Source organism: Harpia harpyja, chromosome 18 (genome assembly GCF_026419915.1).
Source record: "Harpia harpyja isolate bHarHar1 chromosome 18, bHarHar1 primary haplotype, whole genome shotgun sequence".
Lineage (NCBI taxonomy): Eukaryota > Metazoa > Chordata > Aves > Accipitriformes > Accipitridae > Harpia > Harpia harpyja.
Genome location: NC_068957.1, coordinates 9,872,156 through 9,892,123, shown reverse-complemented (window position 1 = coordinate 9,892,123; position 19,968 = coordinate 9,872,156). Strand labels below are relative to the sequence as shown.

Here is a 19,968-nt window from a genome sequence, read left to right as displayed (position 1 = left end):
CAGCTATTTTTTTACCTTTACCAGCATATATGATATTATTGCAGCCGAGTCGCACTTTATTGGGATTTTGCGGGTAACCGGCAGCAGACTCAGAAATGAAGCCATTGCTCATTTAACTCCTAGCCTGTCCCATATTTAAGCAGTTGCAGTTTTCACCTGCAGCACCAATGAGAAAAATGGCTTGGAAGAACAATACTCGTAGCAATTTTCTCTTCCTACTAAGTGCTAATCTGTAAGGGTATCTCCTTGGCAAAAAAGATCCAGTTATACCAAAATATCAACCTGAGTTTCCTAATACAGCCAACTGAGCATTGAGAACAAAGCTAAATGCCTGTTAGGTCTGATCCAGAAGGCTTTTTAATTCCTTGGAAAAGGCTCCCATTCAGATGCTAGAGCAGTTGTAAGGGATTTAACCCCTAGAACGCATAGGAAGAGCCTCTTTTTGAGAGCAGTTGTCTGGGCTAAGCTGATACCTGTTTGGTTTTTGGAAGGATGCGAGATCAACTTTGCCTAACAACCCAGCTGTAAAACTGGCAGAAAAAGAGAGCAGCAGCAGCTCAATTGCAAACATCACACTGAGTGTTATGTTTTGGGTAAATAAATATAAAAAAGAATAAGTGGAAATCTTCCTCTAATAGGAAAATACATCAATGATACTGTAATTAGAACCAACATTATTCAACTGTAATAAAGTATTTCTTTTACTGTGATTACAACAGTTGTTTATTCTTGGGAGCTGTATCCAGAAGCAGAATACCCAGACTGGATATCCAGCAGAATATCCAGCAGCTGCCTAAAACAAGTTTCTTAAATCCATGCTTAGTGGCTCAGTTGATACTTGTCAGTGGAGCTTCAAGACAACAGACTGGACAAGTACGCCAATCCAGCTGGGTCACAACACGGTTACAACCCTGTGCCTCAGAGTGTGTACCTGGATATTAATGAAACTGCAGCTCAAGCAGTACGGAGGGAACAGGCAGAAACGTGGTACAGCTGCACAAGAAATTAGTCTGTTCAAGCACTGCCGTGGTCCTGCCATGCATGCAGCAATGATAGACAGATTTTATCCCAGAAACAAAAGTTAATAGTCTAGGTGGGTTTTCAGGGCTTTAAGGAAAAGAATGGATTTTTTAAAAGATGTGTGTTTATATATTGGCTTTCGATTTAGAACAATAAACACTCTACGCACGCTGGCGCTGAGCATCCTTCCAGCTATTTAAACGTTCCCAAACAAAACAGGCAGTTCAGTCCATTGCTGTGCTCTGTCACCAGGAGAAAATGATCAGCTCCAGCAGCAAAGCCAAGTTTACAGCCAGACTAATGGGGCTGATCCCAGGCAACTTGCTGGGCCCGGCTCAGTAGCCCTTCCTAGAAGGCGGCAGCTGAGGAGGACGTAGCAGCTGGACAGACTGTCTGGGTCGGGAGGTCTCTGCTGAGGAAGAGAGCGAGCAAGTACCTCTGTTTCATGGACTCCTGCCTGCAGTCTGGAGGCCTCAATAATCCCCAGCGATCCAAAGTACTCGGAAACATCACCAGAATGTTGTATGTAAATTAACTGTATAATAAAATGTTGTAGGTTAATTCTGAGGTTTCATGTTGATGTAAGGGAAATTAGCTCTTCAGTTCTCCCTGTGTCCTCCCCCTCTGCCCTGCCACAGGGCTGGTGAACAGGCTGGTCACTCTGGGCCTTGTTCTTTGTGTTCAAAGCGAAAGGAGAAGCGGTGCCAGCCCTGCCCGTTGTTCTGATAAATGCAGAGCTTGCTAGATCTGGTGCCAGTGCTGTGTTTGCCAGCACTTAACTGCATAAATGGGGACGCTGGGAGGTGATGCAGGGTTGTGCTGGGATACTTCTGTTACAGAGATCTAGGCCATCGGTAGTGTCCTTGATCTCTCGTGACATATTAGACTTGTAGCTTTTGGTTTCTTGCTGTAAATTCGAAGCTCTCACAAAAAAAATGTTCTGTGGCTGGCTGTGTGCCTGTAACCGAGGTGCTGGTGTAGAGAATTGTGAAATGGCTTCCCCCTGTCAGGTGTGATGTGGTCTTCCCAGAGTCGCTGTGCCATCATCCTGGCCTTTGGGTAGAAGCTGAGGGTCAGACAGAGAGTGCAGTCTCCTGGGCTTGCATGAGAAGCGTCTGGCTGAGCAACGAGCTGAACTGAGGTCTTCCAAGAAGTCCGTGACATTTGCCACAGCCATTTTGGCATTGAGTCAGGCTTTGGGAAAAGATGCAAGCTGTCCTGAATTTGTTCCTATTGCCTGCAAGTAGCAGGCACCAGCGCTGGCACTTGCTTGTTGTTTTGAGTGCTGTTAGGTGGGACACTGCTGGGGGGATGCAAGCCAATACTTTGTATGATAGTATTTAGAAAGAGATAAGAAGAACCTGCTTTTCATCTAGTCTCATTCTTCCCTGCCAGCCTGTGCTTTCTTTCAGCTCAGGAGACTGAAATCTTCTGTTCTATTGTAAAAAGAAGTCACTCTGTGAGCAGAGGAGCTAATGAAGCCTGGCTTGTAATGTCTCTCTCTCATGCGGATCCTCTGATATCTTACAAAGGGCGAGCTTTATTAGCTTTTCCTCTAATGGGACAGCAGTAGGGTCCCTCTCCTCTCCCCCACTGCCTTCTTTTCAAACTCCGAAGAGTTTCTGTATCTTTTGACCTTGATGCTGGACAGCAGGGGTGAGTTGAACACCCTTTTTGTATGAGAGCACACACACATGCATTATTTCAGACTCCCATGACTGCAGTCTGTGGGTGTCTCATTTCTGTCAGCAATCAGGCTAAAAATAAAACAAACAAATCCCCTTAAATTAAAAAGAAGCATCAGTTTTCAAATGACTTTATGGTATAAACTGGGGAGTCATCTAAAAAAAATTCAAAATAAGGGCTATACTGGCTAAGCTGAAATCCACCCACTCATAGCAACAGGAGTTGATACATTATTAGAAGAGTGGGGTGTTGCTCCCAAAACTTATGTTCTGTCTGTTAGCATATACACAAGACAGCCCCATCAAGTGGCTTCTCTTTTAGTCCATGGATCAGCTTTCCATTTTCTTATGGTTAGAATTGGTGAGGCAGGAAAAGAATGGTTCATCCCTGCCTCTAACAGGCGGAGGGAGACAAGGCAAGCTGAATGGGTTAAAATCAGTGCCGGATTCAAACATCAGATTTTCCTTGTCAGTTTGTCACAAATTCAACCATATTTAAATTCAGCTGCTTGGGTAACACCCAAAAGCTGTCTTTGCACTAATGCAATTATGATAGTGCATCATTTGCTGTAAATCACAAAGCTATAGATAGGTGTAGTTGTCATGTTCTTTGTGATTAGAAGATGTAGAATCTCTAATCACTGCAATGAGAGAGGCTGTCATCGATAAAGGGAATCTGGAGCTGCAGAGCAGTATTGATTGTGCTGAGGAATCTGCAAACTCTGTTTCTCAGTTTTTGCACACTTTGAACAGCCTTTCAAGATGCACCACCAGCTTCACACACACACACATACCTCCCCCCCCCCCCCCCCCCAGGCTGGGGTAATAAATGAATAGGTTAACATCTGCCTTGCTCAGGTTCTCTATCAAAAGGGTGTTCAGGAGATGCTAATTGTTTAGCAATTTCTTGTCCAAAAGGGCATGCTGTTTGGTAGATCAAAATTAGAAATGGTACACTGTATTTCCACCCTGGTGGGAGTAATGGTCATTCCTGAACATAGTCTCACATCATGCTGGTGATGGGGGTCTTGGTCCCCCCAGCTGCACTGGTGCCAAACCAGTGTGAGCTCTGTGCAGCTGGCAGAGGCTAACTGCAGAGCCAGCAGCATGGCCCCTGTGCTGAGCCCAGCCGCAGCACAAGCCAGTATTTTCCCCATTGTGGCTTTAAATACCTCCTTGAACTTTTTTGCAAATGACACAACTTCTCTACCTGTAACTGAGAATCAGGCTTTCCCTTGCTTCAAGAAGATGTCAGTGCTTATCATCCACGTTCCTCCTCTTTTAAAAAAAAAAAACAAACAAAAAAACCCCCACAACATAACCCCCAAAATAATTTATGACCAATATTCATAAATTATTTACATTCAAACTGTGGAATTGTAGGCAAAAATGAATATTAAATGACCAAGTAGGATGAAAATGGAAGGACGGCGGTGGATTGTCAGGCTGCTTGGTTGTTTTTCATGCATTTGGCTGTTTGTTTGCTTTTCCCTCAAGAATCTCCATGGATCAACATACAAAGAATTTATGTGATTTTTTTATTAATGTGTAGCATATGGTTTGAAAGCTTTTATACATTTATAGCTTTCATCCACAATCACATAGTTCTTTGTATTGGTGTGTCTGCATATAGATGTGTGTATGTACACAATATCTGTATGTGCATGTGTTTAAACTAATATTCTTTGTATAGAAATAATATACCCTCATGTTGCAGTTTCGCTGGTTTTCACCACTCTCTTCTTTATGCTTGGGTGGTCATATTTTGAAATTTCCCCAGGACCAGTTTTTCATGCAGTCACGTTTCTCATCACATCTGAAGGATGTTGTGCTTCGCATGGTAATTAGGTCCTCTTTGTTTCATCTGCTGAACTGCTCTCTGTTACTTCCTGCAGCACACTCACGACTGGAGGCTATTGCTGAAATGTTAGAGCAGTGGAGATTCTCTAGGAGTAAACAGCTTCACGTTAACGCGCCTTTTTTTTTTTTTTTTAATGCTGATTTACATCCTGTTTAAACCTTGTGCAATTATATTTATCTTTGTTGCTTTCTTAGACTAATGCCATTTATTGGAATAATTTATTATTGCATTGTGTGGCTGGTGGGTGTGTATGGAAATCATCTGAGTATTTACAAATACATATGGCTTTATATATAAAAACGCACCAGTATCTGTCTATCTCCCTAAGGCTTGAAAATGCTGATGGCTTAGCTGGGAGCGCAAGTTGCTGTCAAGCTTTACAGAGTTTAAGCTTTCATGGCTTAAAAGAAAGCTCCGATTGTTAGTTTTTCTGGCCCCGAGTGAAGGCAGGCTGAGGGTGGCTTCAGGCTGTGTTTGGTGTTTGTGGGGCCAAGCAGGGGCTGGCCTGGGGTGGTGGTTTGCTGTAGGAGCCCCTCTCTGCAGATGCAGGGACGGGGACCCGCACATGGCACAGAGGGGACCAACAGCCAGCGCTCCTGCAAGCCTGGCCAGGCCACTCTCTAAGAAGGGCGTTTCTTCCAGCACAATTTGATACCTCCCTTCTAGCTGTCAAGTTACAACAGAGAATCAAGCCCTAAGTTTTTAGCCTTTGTTGTTCAGAAGGAAACTTTCCAAACCTGCACGACCCCTTTTGCTGGTGCAGCCAGCTCCTGTGTCTTAGGGCTTGCAGGTTGCTCAACCTGGAGCCAAAGGGCAATTCGTTGGAGGCGGCTCAGGTTGTATTGCTGCACTCGCGAACCCTGATGGGGCTGGGTAATGCAACAGGAACCGGGTCAGGTTTGCCCTGAGGCTGCTAGGGAGCCCCTGCCTGGGGTCCCTGCAGAGAGAGAGATTCAGGGCAGGAGCACCGAAAATGCCTGCAGTCCTCTCAAGAAATGGGAATTGATCTGGTAACTGACCCTGAATTCCCTTTTAGTTGGTGCGAAACTCTGAAATGACTTTTTGCAAAACATGAACCAGTGTTGTTATAATAGGAACCATCACGCAGTCTGAAATGCCTGCATGCTGGAGGCCAGCAGGAGGGGTGGACGGGCAGGAGCTCTCCAAGCAGCTCACCGTGGCAGGGCTGGGGTGGCAGCAGAGATATTTTTCACCCTGATAGATTGAATCATACCCTCAGGCTGATACGTGTTGGGTATGCTGCCGGCCCAAGTGGTGCACGCATATATACATGGAAGTGCGCATAGGCATCGGAGAGGCAGAGATGCGAACACTGATGATAGACAGCGAATGCTTTTGCCAACACGTGGTTGTTTATCTATTTTTTTCCTCTTGTAATTAATAATACTGTGATTACTCTGATTATAATGATTGCATATCCCTTTAAGTGGTATCTAGATTGAGGTTTACACGGCATTTTTTCCTTGTTTGTGTGTTCTGCAAACATATTAAGAAAGTCTCTGAAATAATATTACCAAACATCAAGTAAAATCCTGTCTCCTGAAGGGCTGATGAGATCATATGCGTATGACTGTGTGTTATCTTGCCCTGACACATGGAATTAAGTCTTGGACTACCCTCACCTAGGAAGACATCATTCTGCCAGTGTTTTCTCTCTTCTGGCCATTTCAGATATGACAGCTTTTTTCCCTTCAGCCAATTAAAGCGGGGCTGTTCTCTGTAAAAGCCAATAAGAAAAATTTGGCAGTTTGATAATTTCTGAGAATTTCTTCATTTCATTTTGTCGAGCTTACTGGTAGCATGCAAACAGAGGCATTTGTGTCAAAAAACCCCCACCTTAGCCCTGTAACAATTCTGTGATTTTAATGAACTGAGTTGTATGTGGAAGGGAAACTGGATTTTCTGTTATCCCACTGACAAAGCTGTGGGTGAGGGAAGTCTGAAATTCAGCCATACAGCTCTGCAACTGGGAGGGGACAGTTTCTGCTGTGGAAGTTCAAACTTCGCAGCACTGCCACTTCTATTAGTATTTTTTTATTTTATTGGGTTTTACAAATTCTGGGAAATAGTGAAAATCAGAAGCAGACATTTAGACCTTTCCCTAATTGGCATTTCCATTTTTTTAAGCAAATTCTATGTTATTTCTTTCTGGAGCTCCTGCCATTGTTTTGTTTTGTTTTCTTAATGAAAGTATTTTACCAGGTTGGAATCGGTAGGAGACACATTCATTTTTGTCACAGTGAATTTTTTTTAAATCAACACAAAATGAACAATTTGAAATTTTCAGCTTTCTGAAAAGTTTTTTAAATGTTGTTTTAAGTCCAAATCAAAGCAATTCCCCTTCCTCCTCCAGTTTGAAATTATCATTAGACAACAAATTGCTCATTGTCTAGCTTAACAAGAGTGGTTGGCTCTTGGTCTTACATTCGGATCCCCAAGCCACTGTCTGATGGGGAATTTATTCCCCATCTGTTTCCATTTCTACACTGCAGGTTCAGCCTGGCACATGAGCTGCAGTGCAATTGTGGGTTTTGTGATACATATTTAATTCACCTAGCTTTCAGTCTTTAACTGAGATGCCCCGATTAAGCAGAGTGGTGACCCTAGTCTCTCTGTGTAGTCAGTGCAGAAGTGGGTTCATCCAGAAGGTGACTCTGCCCATGGAAGATCTCAATTAAATGCCTAAAGAATAACTTCTGTAAGATCAAGCTGCTATATGCTTTAAGCAGTTCCACTAAAAGAAACCTCGTTGGCTTCTAGAGACATGCTGATAATGGGCTCATTGGCTTGTTAGGTCAGCCAGCAAACGGATGCTGGGAGGTCCTTGGGGCTTAAGTACCAAGACAGCATTGTATTTCTGGGGAGATCATTGCATTTCAAGGGTGTGATGTGAGACATGAGACTGCCAAGTCATCCCCAAGCTGCATTTATTCCCCTGAAATGCTCAGTGTGTCAGACCTGATTTCACTTATAAAATGGAAATGATAGATAAAAAAGGTCAAACCATTTATTGAGGACTGACATTTACAGCAGTCAGGAATCACCCGTTGTATACAGCTTTGTGTATATATGTCACTCCTATATGACACCATCCTGCTGAGGATCTCCAAACCACTGCTTTCCTGCTATAACTAGGTGGTGGCTAGTTATATATTGCTTACTGTGTTTAAACAGATGCCAAAACAAAGAAACGCAGAAGTTAATCAACTTGCCCAAAGTTGCAGTACACCTCTAGCAAAATGAAAATATAAATTCCCAAATCCTCTCTGTGTCTGTGGTTTCAAAATTCTTTCATTTTCTACTTTAATAAATTTTGTCAGAATATTTCCTGTAAAGTTTGTAAATTAAAACTGTTTGAAATTAACTCCATTTTCTATGAAAGCTGATTCTTAAAGGGCCTGTGTCCTTGATTCTATTGTAGGCAACGGCAGTTGTGTTGGATCATTGACAGGGTGTGTGGATTGAGTACAGTGCAGTAAACTAGATTGAAGGTAATAGTCCAGACAGGACAAAGAGCAATTGCTACCTGTGCTGCATCAGGACTGGGACGCAAACAGATCTACTGTAGGAGGGGTCACACTGTGTGTGTGAAATAACACTAAGAGCAGTCCGTAGATCATCTTTACCATCAAGATCTAAGTAGGAAGGAAAGGAAGGAGAAATACATACACGCTCAGTCACATGCACATACACCCGTGTGCACGTACACACATGCAGAGTAGGAGACAGACGTCTCAGATAGGGCTGGTAACAGAAAAGTAATTAAAGGTGCTGAAGCAGTAAGTGCCAAGACACCCTCTCCAAGCATACAGAAGGTTTGCTAATGTCGCTGTTTATGTCCCTAAGGTATCATGCAATTCTGGTATTTGTCTCAGATGCCCTTCTGTGAGATTTGCATTGCCTAGGAGCCGGTCTGCTTTCTCCTTGCCTTAACGGTCTGACTTTGAGAGCTGAGCCTTGAGATCACTGCGCCTCAAGGAGACCCAACACACGCCCAGTTAATGTGGTCTTCAGGGCTGTTTTCTTCCCATTGCTCATGCATTGCTGCAGCATTATTTCTCAGTGCTTTGAATGAAGGGGCTAATATCCTGGCACTAAGGATTTAAGGGACCTTGTGCAGATATAGACAGTATAATTTATGGAGCAAATACAATAGTAATCTTGAAAATACTGATAAAATGACCTATCATTACATAATAGGTATTAGATCTCATGTTCCCTGTTCCCCCTTCTCCTTCCCAAAAAGGAAACTTTTTAGCCTCTGGATAAGATGCCAAGAATTACTAGTCAGCCTCAACTTTACAAATGCAGAAAAAAGACATTTAGGTTTTAATGAAACATGTCTTCCAAGTTAACTTAAATGCTTGTTTAGATAGCTTTTGAGATTAGTCTAAGAATAATAAACTGTTATTTATAGGGAACTTCCTGGCCAAAGACCTCTGGGCAGCTCCAGAATACCAGAACAAAGGATTTACAGCCCACTGACTACTTAAAATGGTGATGTTATTTTCAGATTCAAAAGTCTTTTTTCCGTTATGACAACCTTTTGGTGAAGAGGAAAAGCTGTCTACTGATCCTTCGGATTCTGGAGTTACTCTTGATAGTGTGATACACATGGGTTAGTTTATTTAGCTTGAGTTTGGAGCTTTTACAGATCTGTGTTGTGTCTTCTGTGCAGATTTGTTTTTCTGCTTATGGCATCAGTCAGAATAAATGGAGGGATGGGATCTGCCCCGGCTGTTGTAGGGAATTTTCCTGAAGTGTCCCCAGCCTCCTAATAAATCAGTGTCTTTCCTAGTCTGTTTCTGATGGGATCCAGCAGCAGGTCAGCATCCTTAGGTAAAGAAAGGCTTCCTGAAGTGAACAGCAGTCACAGAAAGTAAATTAATGGAAGCCGGCATCTGCCGATCTCTTTGACAATAAGGAATTTTGTTGCCAACACTTATAAACCATTGGAAATGGTCTCCATTGGAAACCAGATTTCGACTTTCTGCCCTGGGCTGCCAGAAGTATTTCAGCATAAAATGCTAAAGTAAGTTGAACTTTCAATTATAATTTCAATGACTGTCTAGCGAAATGGATTAATGCTCTGGCACTGCACCTTTGAGGCTTTGGCTCGAATCTTGTAGGATAAAAATCTGTCTGCTTTGACAGTTGAAAAGGTCAGAAGTGAAATAATGTCAGGTGGTCTTAGCCTAATTCAATGTCTCGATTAAGAAGTAGATGTAAAAGTTGTTAATGTGGGATATCATATCAGATCCTTTGCAAAAATATAAATAATTTTTTATTTACATTTTATCAGCAAAATTAGATGCAGACAGCTGCATTCTGGAGAGGTGGAGCTTAGTTCAGACTTCAGGAACACTGGATTGCAAAGTGAGCAAAATACAGGTTACAGTATGCGGTATCTTAAGCTCAAAAGCTTGTATCCATGATGAAATTGATTTCCTGGTCTTTGACTGTGTCAAACATAGTTCTCACTTAAGTATTTTTTGAAGTTTAATTTGGGAATTTTTATTAGCTGAGAGTATAGAAAGAACATGTTTTTCCCGCTGTTCAGGCAAGACAACGGGTCTCTTCAATTTACTTTTTGAAACTGCTGCAATTAAATTCCTAAGCTTATTAAATAGGATTGTGGTTAAGGAGCAAAATACGGATATTTGCAGAATGCATTTTTCTCTTATTTGGATACATATTTATATAATTTTATATGATAATAATATATAAATATAAATTGCTTCTCCAGACATCCCTGCGGAAAGGTCACTACGGCAAAAATTTCTAGCAATAGTCACAGGAATTTCTGCTGGGAAAAAGGAACGAATAAGGGTTTGGGGCCGCATGTGTCAGTGACGGGAACGGTGGCTAACAGAGCCGCAGAGCACTTTTGCTGCCTTCGATTTGTCCCAGCCTCGCTTCTCATCAGCCCTCCTCACATGCTAGGCAGCCTTGGCACTGCTCTTCCAAGTGAGGTTGCAGATTTTCTTTGCTTATTTCAATAGGAAACACACGTACAAGATAGTCCAAATTGGAAATCAGCTGTCATGGTATGCTACATAAATTATCCGGTTCTGGCTGGTAATCTATTGCAGACGATTAAATAAGTGAGCAGTTATGTCCTTTTCAGCACTGGTAGGCATCTTTGTTTTATTTAATTCCCTGTTCCTTCTCTGTGTGTGTGTGTGTGTGTATGTGGTGTGTTGTGGGTTTTTTTTTCAATTTGTGTTTCCGTCTTAAGGCAAAGAAACCACAGTCTCCATGTCATCGTGATGCAATGCAAGAGCTGATGGAACTGTACATATGTTGTAAAGATTAATTGGCATTCAGTTAGGCCCCATAAAGCATGGCATGCCATGCATTATCCTCTATTTTGCCTTCAATTTACAGTGAAGTTCAGTTCACATAGTGGGCACAGACTGAAAAAAGGGTATTTCTGAAGTATAAAATGTGTACTTTGTAGTAGGCTGACCTTCCCAGTGACAAAACCTTAGAAGAGCTTTGGAGATTCAGATACAACTTAATTGTGGGGCAGTTGTAACACCGTCTTGCTTTTCTCTGCCAAGATCTACTAAGTGGGGCCCAGGGGACCACTGAAACCACAGAATTATCTTTTATTTGTTCTATGGATTTTTCTGACCAAAAGTAAAGGTAACCCCTCGCCATCCTCACACTTAAAAGACGTGGAGTTTAACTGCGGTGCAAAACCAGAAGACCGTCCGTGGCTGCGAGGGCACTCCGGTGCGCGGTGCCGCGTTTTGCTGACCGCTGGTGGGTGCAGCGGTGCTGCCCTTGCCGGGTTGCCAGGGAAGGCAGAGAGGCCGAGCACCCTGATTGCGAACCGTTATTTATAACAGAACAAAGTGGTAATTTTGCAACTATCACGGCTCAAATATGGGACCATTTGCCTAGTAATAAAACTATTACTCTGTAACTGTTTACTTATCAGGAGACCATTATGTGATTGATGACCTGAAAATGGAGGTTATCTTTCAATTCATTTGAAATGCAAACTGACTAGAAAATCTATAGTTATTGCAGCATATTTTTAAGCAAAATCAGGCACCTACATTGACCTCCTATTTACATTTCTTTGAGAAGAAAAATCACATAAAAGCTATCAAGAAACACATTTCACAGCAGGCAAATTAATTGGTTTTACTGTATTTGAATGGAGGGTTTGTCAAATAAAACATGCCATGACAGTTAATAGTGTCATTTAGAGGCAGAAAATTATTGGCTTATTTGTTATTGGATAAAAGGAAGGCAAACACTTTGTATTAGGAAGTTTTAATGTGTTTAAAATCCTCATTAGGGATTTATGGACATTCTTGCTTAGCATAGCGCCTCATTAATTTGAGGCTAAACAGTTACTTCTGTGTTTCAATTCCAATTTTTTTTTCCCCTTTTCTTTAATTAGATCTCGCATTAGAGTTTGGTCTCTACACCACTGGAGATGTAGAATTAATTAATGTGATTTATAAATCTAATGGAAGTGAGTTATTCTTAGATATCTTTTCATTTTAGTGAGCGGTTTAACTGCATGCAGCATAAGTGCACACAGATCTAAGAGATTTTGGGAGCTCAGGAAAAGTACGCGACTTCTGCATTGAATACATTTAGCAGCGTCCCTTGGCGTTAATAGATCAAAGCATTTTAATTAGAAATGTAACTAAAAGAGAGGCCATAAAGATCCCATTCAAAATCAGATTTTCTTTGTTCTAAGTTCCATACTGTCCAAAAAGTGTTATTTTAGCTCCCCTTTTGTATGATAACCACGAGTTTCAGTGGCAGTTGGAATAATCATGTGTCTTACTATTTAATGAGCGGAAGATGTGGCTCTTAATCTAGTCTGAATTCGGATCCAGTCCCAATAAAGACATAATCATTAATTGTGCTATTTTGTTAGTATCAATAAAAGGAAAATGGCTTTTATTTCATATAGGAATTTCATTTATTCAATTGAAGTTCATGTAAAGAAGTGTGTTTGTGTGGACTAGTTATGCTAACAGGTAGAGTTGGTATTTAAACCCTAAGAGATTTCAAAATACATTTGTTTTGTTTCCCCCGGGCAAGACCATGTCCTTGCCCTTCGAATTCTGGCCCTCTATTTTGAAGACAGTCTGAGGACACCATCCGCGAGTTGTGACCACGGTGGAGGGACGTATGAAAACAACTAATTTGCAAACAAGCTCTGAGCAATTAATTTGTGTCCCAGCATTGGCCTTGCAGCTGTGCAAACTACCGTACAATTTAAACCCAGAAGTACCTTTTTTCAGAGAGGACATTCATACCTGCTTTAAAAAAAGAAGTGGAACAGATAACCGGCACAGTCACCCACTGTATTCTTGTAGCTACAGTAAAGGTATTGTCAGATGTAAACAGATGCTTTAAAAGGTTCCTCTTTAAAACCTCAAAAGAAATGTTACAGTCTGAATTCATGAGGTCAAATAATGCTTCGGGTTACACTGATGCAACTTCACTGACATCAGCGGAGTTTTAGTCGTGTCACCGAGGCCGCAGTCTGACCTGGCAACTTTGCTGCTATTTTAGCAGGAAGTTACACAACTCCTGCCCGATGCTGCTTGCTCTCATGCTGGCATGTACTGGGAACAGGCACCAAATTCCACTAATGTAAAATAGATTTAAGGGAGATCCAATTCCAAGTTGGATTAAATTTAGGTGTCTGTATAGCAAAGGGATTTTGAATGATTTCCAAGAGGTTCTACTCAAAGGGTTACACCGAGAATAAATATGGAGTCTACTTTACATCCCCCTAACTGAGGGTGAATAGACTTGGAAGCTGAACTCCCTTCACACTCCTTTTATACTGCTTCATTGTCTTCAGAGGAGTTAGATTTCATTCACGCTGGTAAAAGAAAGACAAGAAACAGGCACTCGATCTTTATTTCTGCCACACCATATATCTCACTGCACCAGAGAGTTGCATAGTCTGTTAGGCAGGCTTTGATGTTTCAAGTGGACAAGTGCACAGTGGCATTTTAGGTCAGGGTTCCTTTTATCATCAGTATAATGGAAATGTATAAGGTAACCTCTCCCAGAATAAGGTGAAAATACCAAGGCACATAAGAAAATGTACTTACTTTATATAAGTAAATAAGTACTTGCAGTCATTGGAGGAGGAGGGACAGAGAGAGAGAGGAAGGAATAAAGGAAGAAAGAAAGAAAATGTGAAGTTCAAATTTCCTTGCTCTTTGTCAGTATTAAATGGTTGTAACAGCCTTTATGCAAGCCAGTATTTTGGTCACAAATTAAGTACTGCAAATACCACTTTTGTTGGGGCCTGGCTGAATACTGACATTACCAGTTACTCTGGTGTTATCATCATGGTGAGCTTCTAAAATACTACATTCAGAATATTCCATAAGTAAAATGTGCAGCCTTACCTACATTAAAAAACTCCCAGGAGACCTTGAAGTGAGAGATCACTTTATCAGGCTTCTCTCTCTAATAGAGTTTGGCAATTTACTGCATGAAAATAATGGAGAACCATTGAGTTTAAATTGAACATCAGCATATTGTGCTTTCATGGAGACTATTTCATGCTGATCAACATTGAAATGGTATTGTTAAAAGAAAACATCAAAGAAATGAAAAAGAAGAAATGGGCTAAATACAGCATGCACTGGGAAGAACAGGAAAAATATAATTGTCACATCCAGGTCAGTCTGGTTTAAAAGTTGCTGTAGCAGAACTAAATGCCGGTGAAAAAACATCGTCCTTGCAGTTGGGATTGCTCTGACTGCGAGGTCTTTGTAAGCTGAGTTCATTGTAGGGAAATCAAACTATAATTCTTCTTGATTTGTGGGCTAGTGCCCAAGTGCCCCAACCTGGTGTACCTGCACCGTTTTGTGTAGTGTTTAGGTGACTGGAGAGGAGCATATTATGGTTGTTGGCTTTTGTATGAAACTAAAGGTACCCATTGTGGGCAGTTTTGGCTTCTGAACTAGAGACCTTTTGGGAAGTTCACTAAAGTCAGTGGGAGTCTGATTCAGTCACGTTTTGGACCACACGAGTAAGTTGTTTTTCCTAGCTAATGTGCTTTACTCGAGGGAAGAGGCATAAACTTCTCCATCCACCACTGGAAGAGCAGCACTGACTGCAAGCCAGGTTGTCTTAGCTTAACAAATGAATTAACTTGGTCCACTCCTTAAAACTTTTTCCTGTTTTTAGGTTCTCCAGTAAATGCATATTTGACACAACTGCTTCTGCGGTATTTGTATTAAGGGGGAACAGAGGAGCAGCTCTCTATTTTGGTTTAGGCAATAGTTTTTCTTTCTCTCTTGATTTTTATATATATATATAAAGTATATATTTTCAAAGACCTTTTAATAAGCCCCCAGAGATATTTTTGGGGTTGAAATAATGGAAAATGTAGTCTTCTCATGGTATTTTGGTTCCAGGATGGTGGAGGTACTAAAAGAAAACAGTGGTTATACATTATTTGGGACCCAGAAATGGCTCTCTTGAGAATTAATAACCCTGTGAAAAACACATAGATGTATTTGAATACCAAGGGAGCAATTTTATTTGGTTTTTTTTGAATACCACCATGTTTAACTTCGTTCAGTTTCCTCCAGAGCCCAAACATACAGTCCTAATATATGTTGGTGATAACCTCATGAATATCAAATACACCAGAAAAAAAAAATACCACTCAGGTTGCAATATTCATTCCTTGCTCTTTTGCTGCTTCCATTCTTACCCATTTGCACTGAAGTTAGTAAGGAAGAGCCAAGACCCTCCCAACTAGTGGGGTTAGTTTGACATCTATTTCAGATGTCTTTAACATGAATGACCCTTTGGGGACAAAACATTAGTGAGATAGGAAACAGACAAAAGGATGAACTGTGAAACAACCCAAGGAGGTTTGAACAGTGGGCTCTGAGCAGTGGTGTGAAGCTTACCTCAAGTAAATGTGAAACAGTCTTCCTCAGGAGGAGAAATGTGTAGTCAGATGGCAGCTGAGGGGCAGGCTGCTGTCTGAAAAGGGGCAAGTCCAGAAGAGGTGTACGGAATGACTGAAGAGGGGAAATGAAGCCTGGGCATGCAAGGAAATACTGATGGCAATCAAAGGAAAGCTGGTGTTGGAAAGGCGTGGGTGTATACTCCATTCAAGTGCAGGTGAAGTACTGCATCTTCTTAGATTTGTAGTGAGCATATTGCAAAAATCGAATCACAGGTTCATATAGGTTGGAAGGATGTTCAAAGGTCATGTAGTCCAACGTCTTGTATCTGGAAACCTTGCTATTCTTAGTACTGCCCGATCCATTTCCCACTTGTATTAATCAAAAAAAAGAAGCAGCCTCTGTTAATAGGAAGCCTAGCAGGAGCTGAAGGCATTCATAGGACAAGGCTTCTGCTGACAGTCCTGGTTTTGCTGCTTCTGGTTTTCTAAGTGTTTTCCTCTTATCATTGTGTAGTGCACAGTGGAAATGATCAATCAAGGCTCGTGCACAGGATCTTTTCGTGCTAGCAAGTGGAAAATCAATTTGTGTTCAAAGGAATAAACAGTAGTATGAGCTTCATCTCCCCAGAGTCAAAATGGGTTCCTTGATGAAGGAGATGACAATGAAAAGCTGAGTTCTTGATGTATAAGCACATAGGTGCTCATATGCAAGAAATGAGAGTGGGTTCCTCCATTCGTTTAACATGCTACATTTATCTTTCCAGTAAAACAAAGATAGGAAGAAGAGATTACTTGTTGAATGCCAACTGTGCATCAATAAAGCCAAGAGGGGTTGTTCATGAAGAGTTTATCCAGATGAAAATGTAGTTGGTCAGTTCTGGCAAAGACATTATTCATTGTGTATTTCTGCTTTCTGACACTGCGTTTGAATTTTCAGAACTATTCTGACAAGTCTGTTGGAAGATTTTGTTGCTAACATTTCTGAGAAATGCCTGCTGTCGGGTGTAAATTACAGGGAAAAGAGACTTTATATGATTTTTCTGTGCCACAAAAACAAAATCTGATCTCATGCAGGTTATAAATTGTCCAGGATGTAAGAGTGGTCAAGGAACTGTTGAATGAATAAATGGAAGGTTAGATCAACATGACTCATCAGATATTGTAACCATTCACCCAGTGTCATTTGATCTGCATAACATTAAAGGCTACTAATTCCCTCACTCTTAGATTTCTGCCCTTCTTCCCTCCCTTTAAAGTTTAGCACTGAGCCATCCAAGCCATACATTAAACCTTTGGTTCCACATCATTTAAGTTCTGTTCTCTCTCTCGTGAGACCAAAATGTGAAGAGGGCCTTAGAATACTGGCTTGTATTAGGTGGAATATTTTGACCATCTGACCTTTCCTTTTTTCTTCTTTCTTTCTTTTAGCAAGCAATATTTAAAAGTAAACATGAAGCGTTTTGATGCAAAAGAGTTTTGCCAGATTAAAATGAAATTGGAAGATGAGTTCAGTGTAGCATGTAGCCTTTGTGAAATCTTTTTGTTTTGATTGAAATTTTATTACCTCAGGATGTCTGTCTGCAGCTTATGTAATATTCACTGTTCTTCAGTCTGGGGTTCATGAATGCACTGCCGGCTGAGAGAAGAGCTCATGATGTGAAATGCAACTACTCGGTCTTATGGAAGCCAAATTCCTGGAATCTGTCCTTTTGGCTGAGTTAGATCATGCTGCTCACAAAGGAAGAAAAGCACCAAAAGCATGCACAAATGCAAGCTGTGCCCTCCTTTTTAGAATCTGATTACTGATGAAAGCTGAAGAGGAGAGGGGGTGGAGAATCACATGATGGGTCCTAAACTACTTGATTTTTATTAGATTAGGAAAGTAGTAGTATGGGATGGATGTCCAATCTTGACTAAACTACAGGAGGAACATGGCATTTTATTAATGGCAATTCTAATAACAATTTGCTATAGCACTAGTACTTGAGGTGGTGATGAATATTGTATCTGCTCTGTTTCATTCTGTCCTGATGAATCTATGCTTGGATGCCGTGGTGTGCCGTGTGGGCCTGCTTGCACTTGTTAGCTGAATGCAAGTGTTTATGGACAATTAAACTTGCAATTTTTGATTCACACTTTGAAAGGCTGAGAGATTGGTTTTTTCCTTTTTTTTCCAGGATAGACTAAGTTTCTAATAGATCTGTGCCTTTCAAATCTCTTAGAATGTGCAACTGTAGCATGATTTTAGAAAAATGGTCTCATTTCTTTAGAAATCCATTAATAGTAATGTACTGAAAGACTCTTACATTGATCTTCTCTCTGATAGCCATGTTGTAATAATTATTCTTTTAATGTTTGCATCAATCTAAATGTTTTCCTCTTTGTGCTAGCTCCTACTTGGATCTCCCTATATGACAATCACAGCACTTTGACATCTTGCATTACTTTAATACCAGTGATTCAAAACAAAGCAATGCCAAAGGGAACAAAAGTTCTGTCAAGCCATTAAAATCTTCTTTGCCATTAACACAATTAAATTGATGCATGAGCATTTAAAGTTATTAGCAAGTGCTGCCAGCAGAAGCTGGTTGTGATTGCATAATATATAGTGGGCTTTATTAAAGGAAAATGGTATGTTTATTGTTATTATCATCATTAGTTCTGAAGTAACATAAACTTAAACAGGGCTGTGAATTGGGAGAGGACTGTGAAACAAGTGAGAACATGCTCTGCCCTGTGTTAATAGTCAGGGACACAATTATCACAATTAAGACATTTCTAAACAAAGGAATACACATGGTATCTCGGCTAACCATTGAAAATGGCATGTGTGGTGGTAGGGCGGGGTGTTAAATAAAGAGAGGGCTCTGTACCTCTGCTGCTCTCACTCTTCCCAGTCTGACTCACTCGACTGGATTTTGGGCTGCTCCTCTTACTGCTGTGAGAGATTTTGTGGTTGGTGTGTACACTGCAAGCTTGTTGGGGGAGTATTTGTTTTGTTTTCTCGTATTCCAACATACTAATTTTTCAATGAAAAAAATCAGGAGTGTATTAGAGACATATGTACTCCCACTATCCCACTGCACGTTGCAGTAATACCCGTGCTTGCTAATCTTTTGGTTAAAGTTAACTATATTCCTTGCTGAATGGAGAGTTGGTATGAGGTATGGAAAATGCAGATTAGCAAAGAACTTACAGGTATTGAGAGGGAAAAAAGTGATTTAAATGGAAAGTAGGGGGATGAAGGAAGGCCAATGAAGTGCTGCAATATCAAGTCATGCGGTATGAGGGTGGACTGCATGCCTATTGCAGTTAATGCTGACCATCCACTGGAAGTTCTCAGCCTAGGTTTGTTAGGTAGAATTTGAGCTGAGTAGAAACTGGGGACAAAAGGTAAGGCTGTTTTTTTGGTCGGCTGAATGTTTTTAAATGTTATTAAGGAAAATTATAACCTATAGTTGCTGAAGTAGATAAAAATCACTAATATCCCTGTAGTGTAGTCATATTCACTTGAGTACTTCTTTACCAAGATATTGATGAACTGTTGGAAATTCAGAGAACAGTGATGAAGAAAGCCAAACGGATGGAAAACCTTGTTTATCAGGAAAGAAGGTAAAAGTTGAACATACAGCATTTGAGAAAAGTGGAGTATAATTCTGCATGTCTGTGCATGGTGTAAATGTGAAGGGAAGTAATGAATTACTTAGAGTAGTGGGAAGACCTCTACAGAAGGGCTGAGGTGACACTAAAAGCAAAATTTTAACAATTATCACAAAAAGGGCCAAACAGTTTACAACATTGCTCTGTATTTTATTAAGGGAAGAGATGGGAGATGCTTTTCCCTACAGTTTTTGGGTCAGACTAGCCACAGTACTAGAAGATATGGGGAAACGTGCTACATTAGCAGAGCGTGAACTTGGTGATCTAATAGGTCTTTCTGGTCTTTGACTTTTGTAGCTGTGTGGATTTATTCTTGAAGCTTAGTGCTGGCTGAAATATAGGAGGAAAGCCATGGTCAGTGCTTTTGGTCAAGCTCTATAGCAGATTAGGATGACAGGGATTAAGTTTAGTCACGGGTGTCTTTTACCAAACTAGTTACCAAGGGCAATAAGGTAGAAGCATCGGGCAGAAAAGTCTCACTGAATATTTATGGTACAAAGCACTTACCTGTTTTTTGGTACCTTCCTGAATATTGTCTCTTCCTGTTCTGCTGTACCCCCATGACAAGAACCCATCATATCTAACTGCAAGTGCTACAGAATGGTTGTATGTACGGGTCATGTCTGCCTGCTGTTTCTGTAATTGTTCACAGTATTTAGAGGTTTTGTGTTCTTCTGTGTCCTTGGAATGAGGGATTGTGGCAAATGGTGTAAGTACCATTTAAACGAGTATTTTCAATTGTAAGATGTTAAGGGTACCACTGGGTGTGTGCGTGGGTATGGTTGTGTGCATAG

General features: G+C 40.9%; 1 protein-coding gene across 3 annotated transcripts in view; it reads left to right on the top strand.

Moving 5' to 3' along the window:
• The window catches only part of AFF2 (ALF transcription elongation factor 2), a 342,768-nt gene that overhangs the window by 165,089 nt on the left and 157,711 nt on the right, over nucleotides 1–19,968 (top strand). The gene's annotated exons all lie outside the window — the stretch shown is intronic.